This window comes from Hyperolius riggenbachi, chromosome 2 (genome assembly GCF_040937935.1).
Source record: "Hyperolius riggenbachi isolate aHypRig1 chromosome 2, aHypRig1.pri, whole genome shotgun sequence".
NCBI lineage: Eukaryota > Metazoa > Chordata > Amphibia > Anura > Hyperoliidae > Hyperolius > Hyperolius riggenbachi.
In genome coordinates, this window is record NC_090647.1 from 126,341,616 (window position 1) to 126,363,474 (window position 21,859).

A 21,859-nucleotide genomic window follows, 5' to 3' on the forward strand; every position below is an offset into this window, starting at 1 on the left:
GATTGTGAAAGAAAGCCGTCATAATATTTGGGAGTTGTAAAGCTGGTTAGTAATGAGATAATAATTGAAAGTGTGTACCAGGCTTTAGTCCAACTGATAAAGAGTTGCCATAGCAGTAATGTTATATTGTGCGGAATAGTATTTAACGCCGCCGGGGATTTAAGCGGCAGCAGGGAAAGCCGTCATTCAGCTCAACCTGTGCCCAACTCACCAGCGAGGTACTAATACATACGCCAACAGAGGCCCCAGAGTGGCATCATATTTGGTAGTCTCAGTGAGTGTGTGTGTGTGTGTGTGTACAGGGGGGGGGGGGGGGTGTATGTGTGTACAGCGTTACTGGTGTCCTGCTATGGAATATAAAACTATATTTTCCTGTAAGTAACTTTCAGTGCACCATCTCTTTATTCAGCCACTGAGTATCCCTCGTGTCATTTATTCCTTTAATCCTATATAATAAAATACGGTAATGTGCCTGTGTCTCTGCACCCCATGTCCCTGTGTCAGTGCTTTTGCACTATTGTGCATGTGCCGCACTGACAGCCGTTGGGACAGGAGGAGGACAGCCAGGCAGCTGGGCGTGTGTGTGCATGAGACGGGTGCACGGGCATGTGTGCGCGAGAGTCGGACATGCGCTCGGGTTGCGGGCGTGTGCGCTCACGCATTGGGCACGCTGACATGCGGTGGTGACAGACCTAGAGCCCGTTTTTAAACGGGTTTAGGTCGTCTAGTTATATTAATCATTTCTCACATTTCCTTTGGTGTATCTAGCTTGGGGATTTGTGCGTCACACGGACTAATTGGCTCAGCTTTTACCAAAAGGCCACAGAATCTATTAAGCAGAGTGACTCTTGGTTGGTAAAAAGATGACACTTGTATGTATTTTCATGCTTGTTAGCTGTATTTGTGGGATGCATTGATATACTCCTACTTAGCTAATGATTACTTCAACATGTAAATGAGACGTTCTTGTCAGACTATTGAATATGAGATGTTTTTAGAGCATACAATGATTGTTTACATCATTGAAATGAATGGGCTTCATATACAGTCTATCCTTATCCAACTGGGAAGCAAGTACAGGCCAGAGTAGTTGCTGCAGTGGTCTTGGTTTGGGGGTTATCAGATTTACTAGGTCTTCTTCTAGCCCTCAGCAGTCTATCAGGACTCTCGCTGTACTTCCGATTTACTCCGTGGTGCTGCTGTCCCCATCCATGCACCTTGATCACACTCCTGTAGCTGGAAGCATTCTGCCAACTGCACACACATGGGAGTGCAACTGAGGAGATGCGCAGCTGGGGCCATAAATGCACCATAGCCTCCGACGCTGGGAAACCACTGGATCTTTTGGAGAAGACAGTGGAAACCTGGAGAGGATCAGAACTGCAGAGAGAGACCTGATAAACTGCAGAGGGCTGGAAGAAGCTACAGGTAAGTAAATCTGACCGCATTATTATAAAATTTGTTTTATTGGTTAAGGTTAGGCATCAGGATTCAGGATGTGATTATCACTTGAGGGAAAGGTTTGAAACGGATAAATGATCCTTCAGACCTGGATTCGGACTGATTGCGTGCCTAGAGTTTTCCACCGTCACCAGGGTTATATTTCATCATAATCAGGGTTGCTGAGAGGTTTATGAAAGAGTGGTGATGCCAGCGAAGCTATATGCAGCATCAGCAGCAAGAATGTTTTATATACAATTAGGATAGCTTGATTTTTTTCTTAGAAACAAAGTCTGCAGTGCAGTCTCCTGCATGAGACTGAGATCACACATTTATTTACTAACCCTTCAGCAATCCTTACTGCTCCCATATGGCATGCCAGGGTCTTATTTCAGCTAACTGCACATTTTTTTGTTTGTTTTTTTCTTTATCCAGCACTGTTACTTGTGACCTCCCCAAGTGTGACTAGAGATGTTGAGATATGACTTACTATTAGTAAACCAGGCATACTATAATAGAATTCAGAGCAAATAGCTCGTATTAACACAAAATCTAACACACTCACTAAAGCAAATGGCACATTAAAAATAGTATCATGCGTATATCAGGTCTGTGTAATACAATAAATAAATAAAATATAGCAAACACTATCAACAGGCAAATACAACCAGAACATCCAATAGTAATTGATGTGTGAGTGGAAAAAAAGTCAATACAATAATAGTACTGTATTGTAATTATAATGTAAAGCTGAATTATATTCAAACACAGCACCACACCCAATCTGCAGTGAATTCTGGACACTACAAAAAAATAAAATACAGACGGTCCCCTACTTAAAATTAGGTTACATTGCAGGAGTTTGTAAGGGGGCAGCATGGCGGCGTAGTGGTTAGCATTTTTGATTTTCAACTCTTGTCCCCGGATTGAATTCCAGCCAGGTTAACATCTGCAAGGAGTTTGTATGTTCTCCCCGTGTCTGTGTGGGTTTCCTCTGGGCACTCTGGTTTCCTCGAACATCCCAAAAACATACAGAAAAGTTAATTGGGTTCCCCTAAATCATCCTTAGGCTATGATACGTAGACTTCACAATACATGCATAGACATATGACTATGATAGGGATTAGATTGTGAGCCCCTCTGAGGGACAGTTAAGTGATAACACTCTGTACAGCGCTGCGTAATATGTCGGCGCTATATAAATACTAAATAATAATAACAATAAAAAGTTGAGTTGTGTTATACTTGGTGAAACTTGGATAAATTATTTACTTTCGGACATCTCTTGGATGTTTTCAATGTGCTTTTCATCTGTTGTTTGTTTTTTAATAACCGTTCTTACAACACTGTAACATGTAACAACAAAAATATGTCTTAACAAAAACAGTCCAGTACATTTTGCACACGAAGACAACTTTGTTTGTCTGTATGAGCTACGGACAACTCAGCATGGGAAACATCATATGATCATTCCAACCTGAACTATGACAAATACCTTATGTTTTAAGAAGGTAAACTTTTGTTTTGCATAGCATTTTAGTAAGAGGGCTTTTTGGTCCTTTGTAGCCCCTTACACACTCCTAGGAGTTGTGAGTCACCATGAGCTTGCTGGGTAGTCTGTATCTCTGGGTGTTTCAAGTCCTACTCCATAGAGCCACAGTAATCCCTGCCATGCACTGATGAGGATCAACTAATCCGAAACAGTCTGTATACATGTTGGATTATTGTGGCTCTGTACAAGTAACAAGCTTTTGCTCATTGCACTCCAGCGGTTCTGGAGGTGTGGTTAGCTTACAGGGACAACAAAGGATGATTTGCATATTCAGCAGCGATGAATAGTGGGAGACATTTTATGCGCACTCCAATTTGAATTATCGCAAATACCTTCTGTTTTACGAAGGCAAACGTTTTTCTTTCTGTATGAAAAATTGTAACTGGAATCATTTGTGTAATGAACAGTGTCAGCACGCAGAGAGAATCTGATTATTGGTGATCTGCAGTATCACCAAGAATGCAGATATATACCTGATTATTGATGATCTGCAGAATCACCGATAATACAGATATATTGCTAACCTCTGGACACCTATGTAATGTGAGTGTTTGGTGTAACAGTAACACTTTGAGCGAGAACCACCAGAGGAACTGGAGGTCGGAAGATGAAGGGAATTCACCCCGGACTGTGGGTGAATCCCTATAAGCCCAACAGCTCCCTAGGAGAGTGGCCTGGGCTAGGTTGCAGGAAGCCCTGCTGCTAAATGAACCAACTTGCCCTACTGGATGAGAGATCCTGGCTCTCTACACCCTAGTGGCGGGCTAAAGTAGTATAGATACACAGTGCTAGTCTTGGGTGTGAGGATTGTAGTTACAGCACCCTGGAACTAGTATACATCACACTGATACAGTTCCCTAGTCTTGGGTGTGAAATCCGTAGTCACAACACCCCAGAACTAGTCTATAACATAACATAGCATTGAGACAGTTTCCTAAGCTTGGGTGTGAGGTCCGTAGTCACAACACCCTGGAACTAGTCTATAGCATAACATAGCATTGAGACAGTTTCCTAAGCTTGGATGTGAGGTCCGTAGTCACAACACCCTGGAACTAGTCTATAGCATAACATAGCATTGAGACAGTTTCCTAAGCTTGGGTGTGAGGTCCATAGTCACAACACCCTGGAACTAGTCTATAGCATAACATAGCATTGAGACAGTTTCCTAAGCTTGGGTGTGAGGTCCGTAGTCACAACACCCTGGAACTAGTCTATAGCATAACATAGCATTGAGAAAGTTTCCTAAGCTTGGGTGTGAGGTCCGTAGTCACAACACCCTGGAACTAGTCTATAGCATAACATAGCATTGAGACAGTTTCCTAAGCTTGGGTGTGAGGTCCGTAGTCACAACACCCTGGAACTAGTCTATAGCATAACATAGCATTGAGACAGTTTCCTAAGCTTGGGTGTGAGGTCCGTAGTCACAACACCCTGGAACTAGTCTATAGCATAACATAGCATTGAGACAGTTTCCTAAGCTTGGGTGTGAGGTCCGTAGTCACAACACCCTGGAACTAGTCTATAGCATAACATAGCATGACAAGCGAGAGAAATCTAGCTCAGTGTGATTTCCCAGGTCCGTCCTGGTTCCAACACACTGTAGGATCTGACTGAGGTCTGTGTGCTAACACATTAAGCATTTGCAACGGCAGACAACGTGAGACTGAGGGACGAGTGGTTATATAGTGCAGCGCTGATCAGCGCTGCCCAGTCCCTTCCAGCCAATCCGCATACATCCTAGGATCAGCTGACCAAGGGAGTCAGCTGATCCCTCTCTGCTTCCCATAAAGTTTCTGCCTCTGCGCGCGCGCGTATTCCTCAGCCTATGTGCACAGGAAGGCTGAACCAGATCAGACACATGTCGCCGCGCGTAAACCGCCGGACTAGACGTGGAAACAGCCGCCACACCGTCAGAGCACGCGGCGGCTATTCCGCTATCCTTCACAATTTGTAAGTAGGGGACTATCTGTATAGTAACATTAAAATAGCCTGCTTGAATGTTAAGGAAATTCTACAGGTACAATATAACACATATGTTGTAATTGTCTTCTAACAAGTACCAATAAAAATTTAAATTTGGAAGAAAATAGCCTGCTTGTGAAGGAAAAACTTTTAGAAGTTTGTGTGTCTGTGAGCGTCTGTGCCTGTGTGTGTATAGTTTATGTGTGTGTGTGTGTGTGTGTGTGTGTGTGTGTGTGTGTTTGTTTGTATGTATGTGTGTGTGTCTGTGTGTGTTGTTTGTGTGTGTGTGTGTGTGTGTGTGTGTATATCTGTTTGGTATGTGTTTGTTTGTTTGTGTGTGTGTATGTTTGTGTGTATTAGTTTGTGTGTGTTGTGTGTGTGTGTGTATCTGTTTGTGTGTGTTTGTATGTGTGTGTGTGTGTATATGGGTTTGTATTTGTTTGTGTGTTTGTTTGTATGTGTGTCTGTGTGTGTGTGTGTATCTGTTTGTGTGTGTTGGCTTTTGGTGACACCTTGTGGTCATGTGTGTGTACTGAAATCAGGGTTACCCAGAAGTATTGCACATTGTTAATTATATATGTTATGGCCAAAACCAGAAATCGGCCAATTCTAGAATTGGCCGGCCGTTTCTAGAACTGGCTGATTTGACGTCGGCCAAAGTCCAAATTTCTGACATTGGCCGGCCAGTTCTAAAAACGGCCAAGGTCAGTCGGCCAAAGCCCAAAACGCACAAATCCCAGAACATCCCTGGTCCTGTCCAGCACCATGAATGGCACTGGGAACTTCCTCTCTGCTCTGAAATACACACAACAGCATAATAAAAGCATTTCTTAGCTACAGCTGATGCAAATCCTGCAATAAATCTGCAGTGTGTCTACATCCTGCTTTCTTGGGAGCAGACATATTGTTAACATCCTGTGCTTTTAAATTAGCTGCTCTGCTGTGGCAGTCAGGTGACACAGAGAGAGCTCAAATTACAGTGGTGATTAGTTACAGATGAGGGGGGATGCATGGCTGGGGGGTGCTTTGCTGGGGGCTTTGCATTGCTGGGGGTGCTTTGCTGGGCGCTAAGGCTTTGCATGGGGGGGGGTCTTTGCTGGGGGGCTGTGCACGGCTGTGGGTGCTTTGGTGTGCAGTTTGCATGGTCGGGGGGGGGGGGGGGGGACTTTGCATGGCTGGGGGATCTTTGCTGTGCACTTTGCGTGGTGGGGGGGGCGCCTTTGCATGGCTGGGGGGGGTCTTTGCAGGGTGCGTTGCATAGCTGGGGGTGCTTTTCTGTGTGTTTGCATGGTTTTTGGGAGGGGGGGGGGTGGTTTGCATGGCTGGGGGCAGGGGGGGGGCTTTGCTGGGTGCTTTGCATGGTGGGTGGGGGGGGGGCGGCTTTGCATGGCTGGGGGGTCTTTGCTGGGTGATATGCATGGTGGGGGGTGGCTTTGCATGGCTGGGGGGGGGTCTTTGCTGGGTGATTTGCATGGTGGGTGGGGGGGGGCGGCTTTGCATGGCTGTGGGTGGGCTTTGCTGGGTGCCTTTTAAGCTGGGGGTGCTTTGCTGGGCTGGGGGAGCTTTTCTGGAGGCGATATTCAGACCTCCGATCAGGGCGACCAGAGAGGCGGAGAGAAGCAGAGCAGCTCACACGAGACCCGCCCGGACCCGTACATTTCAATGCGGAAGTGTTCAATTATGTCACTTCTGCATTGAAGTGTATGCTTCCTGCGGGTCGCGTGTGAGCTGCTCTGTCTCTCTCTGCTTCCCCGGTCCGGTCGCCCTGATCTGAGGTCTATAACTGCAGGAATGGTGAGCGGGGCTTCCTGGCTGGCGGAGGGGAGAGGAGAGCAGCTGGCGGGGGAGCGGTGCGGGAAACTTCGTGACTTGGCCGGCCACGGTAAGTCACAACGCGTTCTGGCCGGCCAAAGTCCGAAATTCACGGCCGTTTTGTATATTGGCCGGATCAGCCGGCCACTTCGCATTGTGACCGGCCAGAACCCGAAGTGGCCAGACTTTGGGTTCTGGCCGTAACATATATATATCTCGGATGCTAATAAAATCACCCATCTTTATAACCAGAAAGGCCCCTTTCCTATGCCTTTTGTAGCCTTTGAAGAGATCACTAAATTGATGTTCTTAGCGTTTGTTCTGAACGTATTCCTAGGTAACTACACGGCATTTCTTTTCTTGCTTTTCTATTTTATGTTTAAGGATGGCAAGAATGCCAGTCTCAGATCCTGACATCAAACACGAGAACACGCTGAAGGGACCTTTGCTAGCGATTTAACAAGATACCTGGACAAAATCAAAGCAGAGCACTTTGTCCAATGACTGATGAACACAAAACCATTCCGCTAAAAAGCTTCACTGCAGGGGCCATTTGAAAGAAATAATGTACAACATGCTCTTCTCTATTGCCAGTCTCAAAATATACCTTCTTATAAAAAGATTACTTACAGCTAGTTAACAGTTCTCAGTTATGTTGCAGAATAATTCTTCATGCCAACTCACTGGCCATACCATTCCATGGGGCTGTTCACAGTATTGCCTTATAATTGATTGCGTTATTCTAACTCACTGCATGCAAGCTTTGTATTACAGTCTTTGCCCAGTCTCCATTGCAGTTTAATCATTATAATGCATGCATTATGCAATGGACCACTGCAAATCCAGCATTAACCACTTGAGGACCTAGGGCTTTCTACCCCTTAAGGACCGGCCACTTTTTTTCCATTCAGACCACTGCAGCTTTCACGGTTTATTGCTCGCTCATACAACCTACCACCTAAATGAATTTTGGCTCCTTTTCTTGTCACTAATAAAGCTTTCTTTTAGTGCTATTTGATTGCTCCTGCGATTTTTACTTTTTATTATATTCAGCAAAAAAGACATGAATTTTGGCAAAAAAATGATTTTTTTAACTTTCTGTGCTGACAGTTTTCAAATAAAGTAAAATTTCTGTATACATGCAGCGCGAAAAATGTGGACAAACATGTTTTTGATAAAAAAAACCCCATTCAGTGTATATTTATTGGTTTGGGTAAAAGTTATAGCCTTTACAAACTATGGTGCAAAAAGTGAATTTTCCCATTTTCAAGCATCTCTGACTTTTCTGACCCTCTGTCATGTTTCATGAGGGGCTAGAATTCCAGGATAGTATAAATACCCCCCAAATGACCCCATTTTGGAAAGAAGACATCCCAAAGTATTCACTGAGAGGCATAGTGAGTTCATAGAAGATATTATTTTTTGTCACAAGTAAGCGGAAAATGACACTTTGTGAAAAAAAAAAAAAAAAATAAGTTTCCATTTCTTCTAACTTGCGACAAAAAAAAATGAAATCTGCCACGGACTCACCATGCTCCTCTCTGAATACCTTGAAGTGTCTACTTTCCAAAATGGGGTCATTTGTGGGGTGTGTTTACTGTCCTGACATTTTGGGGGTGCTAAATTGTAAGCACCCCTGTAAAGCCTGAAGGTGCTCATTGGACTTTGGACCCCTTAGCGCAGTTAGGGTGCAAAAAAGTGCCACACATGTGGTATTGCCGTACTCAGGAGAAGTAGTATAATGTGTTTTGGGGTGTATTTTTACACATACCCATGCTGGGTGGGAGAAATATCTCTGTAAATGACAATTTGTTAATTTTTTTTACACACAATTGTCCATTTACAGAGATCTTTCTCCCACTCAGCATGGGTATGTGTAAAAATACACCACAAAACACATTATACTACTTCTCCTGAGTACGGCGATACCACATGTGTGGCACTTTTTTGCACCCTAACTGCGCTAAAGGGCCCAAAGTCCAATGAGTACCTTTAGAATTTCACAGGTCATTTTGAGAAATTTCGTTTCAAGACTACTCCTCACGGTTTAGGGCCCCTAAAATGCCAGGGCAGTATAGGAACCCCACAAATGACCCCATTTTAGAAAGAAGACACCCCAAGGTATTCCGTTAGGAGTATAGTGAGTTCATAGAAGATTTTATTTTTTTGTCAAAAGTTAGCGGAAATTGATTTTAATTGTGTTTTTTCACAAAGTGTCATTTTCCGCTAACTTTTGAGAAAAAATTAAATCTTCTATGAACTCACCATACTCCTAACGGAATACCTTGGGGTGTCTTCTTTCTAAAATGGGGTCATTAGTGGGGTTCCTATACTGCCCTGGCATTTTAGGGGCCCTAAACCGTGAGGAGTAGTCTTGAAACGAAATTTCTCAAAATGACCTGTGAAATTCTAAAGGTACTCATTGGACTTTGGGCCCTTTAGCGCAGTTAGGGTGCAAAAAAGTGCCACACATGTGGTATCGCCGTACTCGGGAGAAGTAGTACAATGTGTTTTGGGGTGTATTTTTACACATACCCATGCTGGGTGGGAGAAATACCTCTGTAAATGGACAATTGTGTGTAAAAAAAAATCAAAAGATTGTCATTTACAGAGGTATTTCTCCCACCCAGCATGGGTATGTGTAAAAATACACCCCAAAACACATTATACTACTTCTCCCGAGTACGGCGATACCACATGTGTGGCACTTTTTTGCACCCTAACTGCACTAAGGGGCCCAAAGTCCAATGAGTACCTTTAGGATTTCACAGGTCATTTTTGTTTCAAGACTACTCCTCACGGTTTAGGGCCCCTAAAATGCCAGGGCAGTATAGGAACCCCACTAATGACCCCATTTTAGAAAGAAGACACCCCAAGGTATTCCGTTAGGAGTATGGTGAGTTCATAGAAGTTTTTATTTTTTTGTCACAAGTTAGCGGAAATTGATTTTAATAGTTTTTTTTCACAAAGTGTCATTTTCCGCTAACTTGTGACAAAAAATAAAATCTTCTATGAACTCACCATACTCCGTACGGAATACCTTTGGGTGTCTTCTTTCTAGAATGGGGTCATTTGTGGGGTTCCTATACTGCCCTGGCATTTTAGGGGCCCTAAACCGTGAGGAGTAGTCTTGAAACCAAATGTCGCAAAATGACCTGTGAAATCCTAAAGGTACTCATTGGACTTTAGGCCCCTTAGCGTACTTAGGGTGTAAAAAAGTGTCACACATGTGGTACCGCCGTACTCAGGAGAAGTAGTATAATGCGTTTTGGGGTGTATTTTTACACATACCCATGCTAAGTGGGAGAAATATCTCTGTAAATGACAATTGTTTGATTTTTTTACACACAATTGTCCATTTACATAGAAATTTCTCCCATCCAGCATGGGTATGTGTAAAAATACACCCCAAAACACATTATACTACTTTTCCTGAGTACAGCGGTACCACATGTGTGACAATTTTTTGCAGCCTAGGTGCGTTAAGGGGCCCAACGTCCTATTCACAGGTCATTTTGAAGCATTTGTTTTCTAGACTACTCCTCGCGGTTTAGGGCCCCTAAAATGCCAGGGCAGTATAGGAACCCCACAAGTGACCCCATTTTAGAAAGAAGACACCCCAAGGTATTCCGTTAGGTGTATGGCGAGTTCATAGAAGATTTTATTTTTTGTCACAAGTTAGTGAAAAATGACACTTTGTGAAAAAAAACCAATAAAAATTAATTTCCGCTAACTTTTGACAAAAAATAAAATCTTCTATGAACTCGTCATACACCTAACAGAATACCTTGGGGTGTCTTTTTTTCTAAAATGGGGTCACTTGTGGGGTTCCTATACCGCCCTGGCATTTTACAGGCCCAAAACCGTGAGTAGTCTGGAAACCAAATGTCTCAAAATGACTGTTCAGGGGTATAAGCATCTGCAAATTTTGATGACAGGTGGTCTATGAGGGGGCGAATTTTGTGGAACCGGTCATAAGCAGGGTGGCTTTTTAGATGACAGGTTGTATTGGGCCTGATCTGATGGATAGGAGTGCTAGGGGGGTGACAGGAGGTGATTGATGGGTGTCTCAGGGGGTGGTTAGAGGGGAAAATAGATGCAATCAATGCACTGGGGAGGTGATCGGAAGGGGGTCTGAGGGGGATCTGAGGGATTGGCCGAGTGATCAGGAGCCCACACGGGGCAAATTGGGGCCTGATCTGATGGGTAGGTGTGCTAGGGGGTGACAGGAGGTGATTGATGGGTGTCTCAAGGTGTGATTAGAGGGGGGAATAGATGCAAGCAATGCACTGGCGAGGTGATCAGGGCTGGGGTCTGAGGGCATTCTGAGGGTGTGGGCGGGTGATTGAGTGCCCTAGGGGCAGATAGGGGTCTAATCTGATAGGTAGCAGTGACAGGGGGTGATTGATGGGTAATTAGTGGGTGTTTAGGGTAGAGAATAGATGGAAACACTGCGCTTGGGTGGTGATCTGATGTCGGATCTGCGGGCGATCTATTGGTGTGGGTGGGTGATCAGTTTGCCCGCAAGGGGCAGGTTAGGGGCTGATTGATGGGTGGCAGTGACAGCGGGTGATTGATGGGTGGAAGTGACAGGGGGTGATTGATGGGTGGCAGTGACAGGGGGTGATTGATGGGTGATATATAGGTGATTGACAGGTAATCAGTGGGTTATTACAGGGGAGAACAGATGTAAATATTGCACTGGCGAATTGATAAGGGGGGGTCTGAGGGCAATCTGAGCGTGTAGGCGGGCGATTGGGTGCCCGCAAGGGGCAGATTAGGGTCTGATCTGATGGGTAACAGTGACAGGTGGTGATAGGGGGTGATTGATGGGTAATTAGTGGGTGTTTAGAGGAGAGAATAGATGTAAACGCTGCGCTTGGGTGGTGATCTGATGTCGGATCTGCGGGCGATCTATTGGTGTGGGTGGGTGATCAGATTGCCCGCAAGGGGCAGGTTAGGGGCTGATTGTTGGGTGGCAGTGACGGGGTGATTGATGGGTGATAGGTGATTGGCAGGTGATTGACAGGTGATCAGTGGGTTATTACAGGGAAGGACAGATGTAATTAATGCACTGGCGAATTGATAAGGGGGGGGGGGGTCTGAGGGCAATCTGAGCGTGTGGGCGGGTGATTGGGTGCCCGCAAGGGGCAGATTAGGGTCTGATCTGATAGGTAACAGTGACAGGTGGTGATAGGGGGTGATTGATGGGTGATTGATGGGTAATTAGTGGGTGTTTAGAGAAGATAACAGATGTAAACAATACATTTGGGAGGTAATCTGACGGCGGGTTTGCGGGCGATCTAATGGTGTGGGTGGGTGATCAGATTGCCCGCAAGGGGCAGGTTAGGGGCTGATTGATGGGTGGCAGTGACAGGGGGTGACAGGGGGTGATTGATGGGTGATAGGTGATTGGCAGGTGATTGACAGGTGATCAGTGGGTTATTACAGGGAAGAACAGATGTAATTAATGCACTGGTGAATTGATAAGGGGGGGTCAGAGGGCAATCTGAGCGTGTGGGCGGGTGATTGGGTGCCCGCAAGGGGCAGATTAGGGTCTGATCTGATAGGTAAAAGTGACAGGTGGTGATAGGGGGTGATTGATGGGTGATTGATGGGTAATTAGTGTGTGTTTAGAGGAGAGAATAGATGTAAACAATGGATTTGGGAGGTGATCTGATGTCGGATCTGCGGGCGATCTATTGGTGTGGGGGGGTGATCAGATTGCCCGCAAGGGGCAGGTTAGGGGCTGGCTGATGGGTGGCAGTGACAGGGGGTGATTGATGGGTGATTGACGGGTGATTGACAGGTGATTGACAGGTGATTGACAGGTGATCAGGGGGATAGATGCATACAGTAAACAGGGGGGGTGGTCTGGGGGGGGGGGGTCTGGGGAGAATCTGAGGGGTGGGGGGTGATCAGGAGGGGGCAGGGAGCAGGGTGGGGGATAAAAAAAAAAATAGCGTTGACAGATAGTGACAGGGAGTGATTGATGGGTGATTAGGGGGGTGATTGGGTGCAAACAGGGGTCTGGGGGGTGGGCAGGGGGGGGGTCTGATGGGTGCTGTGGGCGATCTGGGGCAGGGGGGGGGGGGAAATCAGTGTGCTTGGTGCAGACTAGGGTGGCTGCAGCCTGCCCTGGTGGTCCCTCGGACACTGGGACCACCAGGGCAGGAGGCAGCCTGTATAATACACTTTGTAAACATTACAAAGTGTATTATACACTTTGTATGCGGCGATCGCGGGGTTAACATCCCGCCGGCGCTTCCGTATGGCCGGCGGGATGTTGCGGCGGGTGAGCGGCGCCAGGCGGAGGCGGAGGATCGCGTCACTGATGACGCGATCGCTCCGCCCATGCCCCTACAAGGACCGCCGCCAATTGTCAATACGGCGGTCCTTGCGGGGTGCACTTCCCGGCCGCCAATTGTACATACGGCGGTCGGGAAGTGGTTAAAGTACACCTGAACTAAGTATGGAGGCTGCCATATTTATTTTCTTTAAGGCTTCTTACACACTAAGACGTTGCATTGGGTGCTACGTTAAGGCCGCATAACGTGCACCTAACGCAACGCATGGTGGTGGTGGCAGAGGACGTTAGCAAAGAGCCGCGTTAAGCGGCTCTTTGATGTGTCCGTGATGCGTACTATAGTCAGTGGCGGCTCCAGCTTCAGATTTTTGGGGGGGCTCAAAGGGGGCACGAGGGCTGGCAGGCCGGGCTTGGGGGGGCGAAGAATTGGGCGTGGTCATTATGTCATGTGGGCGGGGCTAACTGTAATGTAGTTGTACCAGCTAACGTAGTTACATGGAAAAAAAAATGAAGTAAACGCACATAATGACAGGTAGCCTTTCACCAGTAAATGCACATAAGAATCAGCTTTTCAGCAGTTAATGCACATAATGACAGACAGCGTTTCCCCATTAAATGCACATAAGAGACAGCTTTTCACCAGTTAATGCACATAATGACAGACTGCGTTTCTGCAGTAAATGCACATAAGAGCCTGCTTTTCTCCAGTTAATGCATGTAATGACATACAGTTTCCCCATTAAATGCACATAAGAGACAGCTTTTCACCAGTTAATGCACATAATGACAGACTGCGTTTCCACAGTAAATGCACATAAGGGACAACTTTTCACCAGTTCATGCACATAATGACAGACAGCATTTTCCCAGTAAATGCACATAAGAGACAGCTTTTCACCAGTTAATGCACATAATGACAGACAGCCTTTCACCAGTTAATGCCCATAAAAGACAGCTTTTCACCAGTAAATGCACATAAGAGACAGCTTTTCACCAGCTAACGCACGTAATGACAGACAGCCTTTCACCAGTAAATGCACATAAGAGACAGCTTTTCACCAGTAAATGCACGTAATGACAGACAGCTTTTCACCAGTAAATGCACGTAATGACAGACAGCTTTTCACCAGTAAATGCATGTAATAGCAGACAGCGTTTCCCCATTAAATGCACATAAGAGACAGCTTTTCACCAGTAAATGCACGTAATGACAGACAGCGTTACTGCTGTAAATGCACATAAGAGACAGCTTTTCGCCAGTTAATGTACGTAATGACAGACAGAGTTTCCCCATTAAATGCACATAAGAGACAGCTTTTCACCAGTTAATGCACATAATGACAGACAGCGTTTCCCCAGTAAATGCATGTAATGAGAGACAGTTTTTCACCAGTTAATGCACATAATGACAGACTGCGTTTCTGCAGTAAATGCACATAAGAGCCTGCTTTTCACCAGTTAATGCATGTAATGACAGACAGTTTCCCCATTAAATGCACATAAGAGACAGCTTTTCACCAGTTAATGCACATAATGACAGACTGCGTTTCCACAGTAAATGCACCTAAGGAACAACTTTTCACCAGTTCATGCACATAATGACAGACAGCATTTTCCCAGTAAATGCACATAAGTGACAGCTTTTCACCAGTTAATGCACATAATGACAGACAGCCTTTCACCAGTTAATGCCCATAAGAGACAGCTTTTCACCAGTGAATGCACATAAGAGACAGCTTTTCACCAGCTAACGCACGTAATGACAGACAGCCTTTCACCAGTAAATGCACATAAGAGACAGCTTTTCACCAGTAAATGCACGTAATGACAGACAGCTTTTCACCAGTAAATGCACGTAATGACAGACAGCTTTTCACCAGTAAATGCATGTAATAACAGACAGCGTTTCCCCATTAAATGCACATAAGGGACAGCTTTTCACCAGTAAATGCACGTAATGACAGACAGCGTTTCTGCAGTAAATGCACATAAGAGACAGCTTTTCGCCAGTTAATGTACGTAATGACAGACAGAGTTTCCCCATTAAATGCACATAAGAGACAGCATTTCACCAGTTAATGCACATAATGACAGACAGCGTTTCCCCAGTAAATGCATGTAATGAGAGACAGCGTTTCACCAGTTAATGCACATAATGACAGTCAGCCAGTGTCCCCAGTATATGTAGCCAGGCATATAGCTGTCCCCAGTATATGTAGTCAGGCTAGTGATGGTGGGCTGGGGGCCCCAGGGCACCTCAGGCCTGGCTGGTGGTGGTCTGGAGGCCTGAGACCTGGCTGATGGTGGTGGGCTGGGGGCCCCAGCGCAGGTCTGGCTTGCCTGGTGGTGGGCTGGAGGCCCCAGGCTCAGGCCTTGCTGGTGGTGGTAGTGGTGGGATGGGGGCCCCAGGGCAGCTCTGACCTGCCTGGTGGTGTGCTGGAGGCCCCAGGCTCAGGCCTGGCTGGCGGTGGTGTGGGGTGGGTTGGGGAGTAGAGGGGAGACAGAGAGAGAGAGGGAGGGAGGCCCCAGGCTCAGGCCTGGCTGGTGGTTGGCTGGGTCTGGGAGCCCCAGGCTCAGGCCTGGCTGGTGGTGGTGAGGGGTGGGTTGGGTAGTAGAGGGGAGACAGAGAGAGAGAGAGGGAGGCCCCCAGCTCAGGCCTGTCTGGTGGTGGTGAGGGGGTGGGTTGGGGAGTAGAGGGGAGACAGAGAGGGAGGGAGGCCCCAGGCTCAGGCCTGGCTGGTGGTGGGCTGGGTCTGGGAGCCCCAGGCTCAGGCCTGGGTGGTGAGGGGTGGGTTGGGGAGTAGAGGGGAGACAGAGAGAGAGAGAGAGAGAGAGAGAGGGAGGCCCCAGGCTCAGGCCTGGCTGGTGGTGGTGAGGGATGGGTTGGGGAGTAGAGGGGAGACAGAGAGAGAGGGGGAGGGAGTCAGGCCTAGCTGGTGGTGGGCTGGGTCTGGGAGCCTCAGGCTCAGGCCTGGCTGGTGGTGGTGAGGGGTGGGTTGGGGAGTAGAGGGGAGAGAGAGGGAGGGAGGCCCCAGGCTCAGGCCTCATTGGTGGTGGGCTGGGTCTGGGAGCCCCAGGCTCAGGCCTGGCTGGTGGTGAGCTGGGTCTGGGAGCCCCAGGCTCAGGCCTGGCTGGTGGTGGTGAGGGGTGGGTTGGGGAGTAGAGGGGAGACAGAGAGAGAGAGGGAGGCTCAGGCCTGGCTGGTGGTGGTCTGGGTCTGGGAGCCCCAGGCTCACATGTCACATCAGCATCACATCACATGCCCCCCCCCCCCCCAAAAGGTTGGCTGCCTACCCCGTGGTAACCCACCTCGAGTCACTAGTAGTGACACAGTCTGGTCTGGTCTGGTGTGGCTGGCTGCACTGAGTCCCCGGTGCTGCTGCTGCCACCTACAATGGCTGTTGGTTGGACGGAGCGAAAGTGGCAAGCTTCTCTCTGAAGCTGTGCGAGCCAGGCGAAGGGGAGACTGAGCGCGCTGCACACTACGTGAGTGTCACGTGACGGACGTCGTCACGTGACGTGACTCAAATTTAACTGCCCCGAATGTCCCCTTCCCTTGCGGGCTGCTCTGACTCTGCCTGGCTGCACCTGTCAGTATAATTACAGGCAGGGACGTCTGACAGGCCAGCCCTCTTCCTCCTCCTCCTCCTCCTTCCAAGTTCCGACGTTCTGAACCGCGCAGCCACGGCCCGCCGTGGGGGTGGCTTTAAGGGGGGCTAAGAGATTGACAGCTGGGGCTTAAGCCTGGGTAAGCCCCAGTGTGGCGCCGCCACTGACTATAGTACGCATGTGCTGGTGGAGACCACGTGAGCGGAACACTCCGCATCACGTGGTCCCGCCAGTGACATCAGCACAGTGCAGTGAATATTAATTAGCCATGTGGCTAATCACTGCGCCTGTGCAAGCAGGCTAACGCGGCAAAGCCGCTGTAACATCGTAGCATACTGCACTTTAGATTGACGTGCAGCGTTACAATGTAACGCGACGTGGGCACTGTGCAGTTACATTGCTGTGCGTTGGGGAGCGTTACAGGCTGCACTAACGTGCGCCTGTAACGTCTCACTGTGAAAGCAGCCTTAAAGAGGAGCTGTTAGGTATAGGGTCTCAGAGACAAAAAACACATATATCAGTAGCTAAATACTGGCTGTACTTACATTACATATGCATTTCACTGTCCACGTTTGGATTTCACAGAATTTTTATGTAGTATATGCAGAGAATGATGTTCCTGACAGCTCATGGCAGGTTCCATGTTTGTCTGTCTTGTCTGAAGCCAATTGTGATGTCATATCCTCCCTTACCCTGCTTCCTGATTAATTATACATTAGCCCTCCCAAGTCCCAGCCCTCAGACACTCCTACCAGTCTCTGTTCTTAAGCTCGGTACACAAGATGCGTTTTCCCGCTCGATCCGCGGGTCAATCGGGATCGATTCGATTATTTCCAACATGTTAATTATGCCAAATCGTCGGCAGGAACGATGGAAATCCGATTCGAGCATGTTGGAAATAATCTAATCGACCCGCGGATCGAGCGGGAAAACGCATCGTGTGTATTAGGCACTCAGCGGGGAGCGATCATGTCTGGGTTGCGTGCGATCTCGCTGTCAGTTGGGGTGGGGGGAGCTGTGCGAGCGATTGCGTTGTCAGTCGCGGGGGGTTGCGGATGATTGCAATGTTATTCAATTTGCGGGCGGTTGCGATGTCGGTCGTTTTGCGGGCGATTGCGTGGTCGGTCGTTTTGCTTGCAATTGCGATGTCGGTCGTTTTGCCTGCAATTGCGATGTCGGTCCTTTGCTTGCGATTGCAATGTTGGTCGTTTTGTTTGCGATTGCAAAGTCAGTAGTTTTGCGTCCGATTGCGAAGTCAGTCGTTTTGCGAGCGATTGCGATGTCGATCATTTTGCTTGCGATTGCGATGTCGGTCGTTTTGCTTGCGATTGCAATGTCAGTCGTTTTGCTTGTGATTGCGATGTCGGTCATTTTGCTTGCGATTGCGATGTCAGTCGTTTTGCAAGCGATTGCGATGTCTGTCATTTTGCTTGCGACGTCGGTCGTTTTGCTTGCGATTGCAAAGTCGGTCGTTTTGCGGCCGATTGCGAAGTCAGTCGTTTTGCGGCCGATTGCGAAGTCAGTCGTTTTGCGAGCGATTGCGAAGTCAGTCGTTTTGCTTGCGATTGCGAAGTCGGTCGTTTTGCAGGCGCTTGCGATGTCGGTCGTTTTGCTTGCGATTGCGATGTTGGTCGTTTTGCTTGCGATTGAGATGTCGGTCGTTATGCTAGCGATTGCGATGTCGGTTGTTTTGCTTGCGATTGCGAAGTCAGTCATTTTGCGGGCGATTGCGATGTCGGTCATTTTGCTTGCGATTGCGATGTCGGTCGTTTTGCTTGCGATTGCAAAGTCGGTTGTTTTGCGGGCGATTGCGATGTCGGTCGTTTTGCTTGCGATTGCGATGTCGGTCGTTTTGCTTGCGATTGTGATGTCAGTCGTTTTGCGGGCGATTGCGATGTCGGTCGTTTTGCGGGCGATTGTGATGTCGGTCGTTTTGCGGGCGATTGCGATGTCGGTCGGTTTGCAGGTGATGGCGATGTCGGTCGTTTTGCGGGCGATTGCGATGTTGGTCTGCAGGTGATTGTGATGTCGGTCGTTTTGCGGGCGATTGCGATGTCGGTCGGTTTGCGGGCGCTTGCGATGTCGGTCGGTTTGCGGGCGATCGTTTTGCGGGTGTCACTCACGGGGGGGGGGGGGGGGGGTGTATTGGTGCCGACGATCACGGGTGTCACTCGCGGGTTTGCCGACGATCGCGGGTGACACTCGCGGGACTGGGGGGGGGGGGCTAGTTGCCGACGATCGCGGGTTTCACTCTCGGGGGGTGGGGGGGCTGTGGGTGGTTGTGCCGACGATCGCTGGTGTCACTCGCGGGGGGGGGCTCTGTGCCGACGATCGCGGGTGTCACTCGCAGGGGGGGGGGGGTGCCGACGATTGCGGGTGTCACTTGCTGGGGGGGTGCCGACGATCGCGGGTGTCACTCGCGTGGGGGTTGGTGCCGACGATCGCGGGTGTCACTCGCAGGGGGGGGGAGGGGGGTGCCGACGATCGCGGGTGTCACTCGCGGGGGGAGGGGTGGTTGTCGGCGATCGCGGGTGACACCCGCGGGGGGGGGGGGGGGCAGCCTGCAGCTGTCACTCAGGGTGTCTGGATGGGAAGGGAAGGAGTCGAGAGGGACCAGCCAATGAGGCTGCAGCAGGGCTGGATAGGGAAATGAAGGGGTGGTGCAGGGAGGGCAGTGGAGAGGAAGTAAGACCTTCCCATACTGCTTTGCAGGCTGACTGCGGCTTTTTCAGTCTGATGCGGCCTCCTAAACAGCCTGGAGATAAGGAAGGCTGCTATTCAGCCCACAATAAAGTAAGAGAGTTTTTTTACTTCAGTATTTATATTTGGCTTCCTTCCACACTGTTTAACACAGGGGAACATAGATAAAAATTACTTGTTTTTGCAGTTACTCTTTAAACAATATGGCCCAGTGCACACCAAAAACCTCTAGCAGATCCGTAAAACACTAGAGGTTTTTGAAGCAGATTTCAGAGCGATTCTAGGCAGGTTTAGAGAGGTTTTCTAAACATGCCTAGCGTTTTTTGGAGCGTTTTTGTGTAGCAGATTACAAATATTGTTAGAGTAAAAGTAACAAAAACACCTGGAAAACCGCTCTGATCTAGCGGTTTTCAGAGCTGTTTAATACTTTCCTACACTTTAACATTGAGGCAGAAACACCTCAGAAATCTAAAAAAAAATGCTGCAGCCCCTGAGTTTGCGTTTGTGGAAAAAACTAACCGCTCTGGTGTGCACCATCCCATTCACTTTCATTAGCCAAGCGGTTTTCCCCCTGCAAGCGTTTTAAAAAAATGCTCCGGAATCGCTCTGGTGTGCACCAGCCCTACCAGTTGCTTGTCAGTCCTGCTGATCTCTTTGGCTGTAGTAGTGTCTGAATCACACACCTGAAACAAGCATGCAAATTAGATGTGTGCGATTCAGACATTATTGATGGCAGAAAGATCAGCAGGGCAACAGGCAACTGGTATTGTTTAAAAGAAAATAAAAATGGCAGCCACCATATCCCTCTCACTTCTGATGACCTTTAGGCTGGGTGCACACATGGCTGTGTGTGAAAGGGCGAGTTTTCTGTCATAGGCTGTTTTTTGTGTGTGCGTTTTTTGTGCGTGCGTTTTTTGTGCGTTTGCGTTGATGTTTTTATCCGCAGATGCGTTTTCAAGGGTTTCGCGTGCGTTTTTATAAGTTTGCGGTTTTATGTGTTTTCCAATGCGTTTTTATATTGCGTTTTATGCAAATCACTAGGAAGACGACAAGAAGCGGAAACACATCACAAAACAATAAAAAAAAATGCATATAAAAACGCATATAATATGCAATAAATTGCATTCCCATTGACTTTCATTATGTGCGTTTTTTATGCGTTTTTGAAAATCATGCAACAAAACCAGCGTTTTTAAAAATGCATGTTTGAAAACACATACAAAACGCATATGCGTTTTTTAGATGCTTTTATTATGTGGCCCATTGACTTGCATTAGCAGCAAAAACGCTGCGTTTTCCGCAATGCTGGGGTTTCTGCTAAGTGTGTTCCTAGCCTAAATAGTCTCAGCTTTCATTACAGCCAGGATGAATTCCAACAACTGTTAATTAGGTCCTATTATTGTCTAAAAAGTGCTACAGACATATCCTGCGTTCTCTGACATGAAACTAACACTAGTATAACTCCTGTGGGTCACATAAATCTCTCTCTCCCTCACTCTTTAGATCAGATGTGATTTCATTTACACACATCCCATGACCAGGAGGACCAAGGTCTGTTTTTTACTCCCCTCACCCTCTCCAGAGAGTTAAGTAGCGCATGGTGATAATGTAACCCCCCAAAAGAGTGTTACAAAGTGCTAATGTAATTTTATGTGTGTGGGGCCATTAAGCCTTAGACGCCAGATTGTGGAACTAAAATGGCGCATGGGAGAGAAGTGTAAGCGTCAGCATGGTCGCATAGACTGTTGCTAAGCAACCAGAGTATGCAAAGCAGGGGAACTTGCTGGAACTTTCCAGAAGCCCAGCGCGGCCTGTCAGAAGCTATTACGCAGGCTCAGGGGGTGAAGATAGAAGGGTGTAGCCGGAGGGAACTGGCTGAAGCCAGAGAGAGCACACCTAAGAGTGTAAGAGAGAGGACGGGACTTGGAGCCAGGAGCTAGCGGTTCGGAGCGGGAAGGAGGTGGACCAAGAGAAAGGCTGTAGCAGTCGCCAGGAGAGTGAGAGGGGACCCGGCGGCCGTACAGTGACCAGCCCAAAGCCAGTGAGGACAGCGGCAGCAGGTTGGACAGTGACCGGAGGCTGGAGTCAGCAGACCCTGCCTAGTCCCGAGCTAGGCCGGAGGCAACAGACAGATGAGTACAGGCCTGAGTGCCAACTACAAGCCACAGGGTGTGTTCAGTTAGTAGCCAGTGTTCAGCGGAGGCTTGCTGAAGTTAGCAACCCAGAACCTGAAGAGGCCAATTCTGTTCTAAGGTGGTGTTACTAGAGACTGCTAGTGTGAGAAAGCTATCCACACACAGATACATTGTGCTAAACGAAGTTACTGTTAATTATAAGAAGTGTATTGAGTGTTCAGGCCTTGCTGCTTCTGAGAGACATTAGTAACCTCCCTAAAGTACCCGCACAGCTGACCCAGCTCCCACTTGCATTAAGTCCTGGTATATAAAGAGACATTGTTCCTGTCAAGTCCGTTTCAA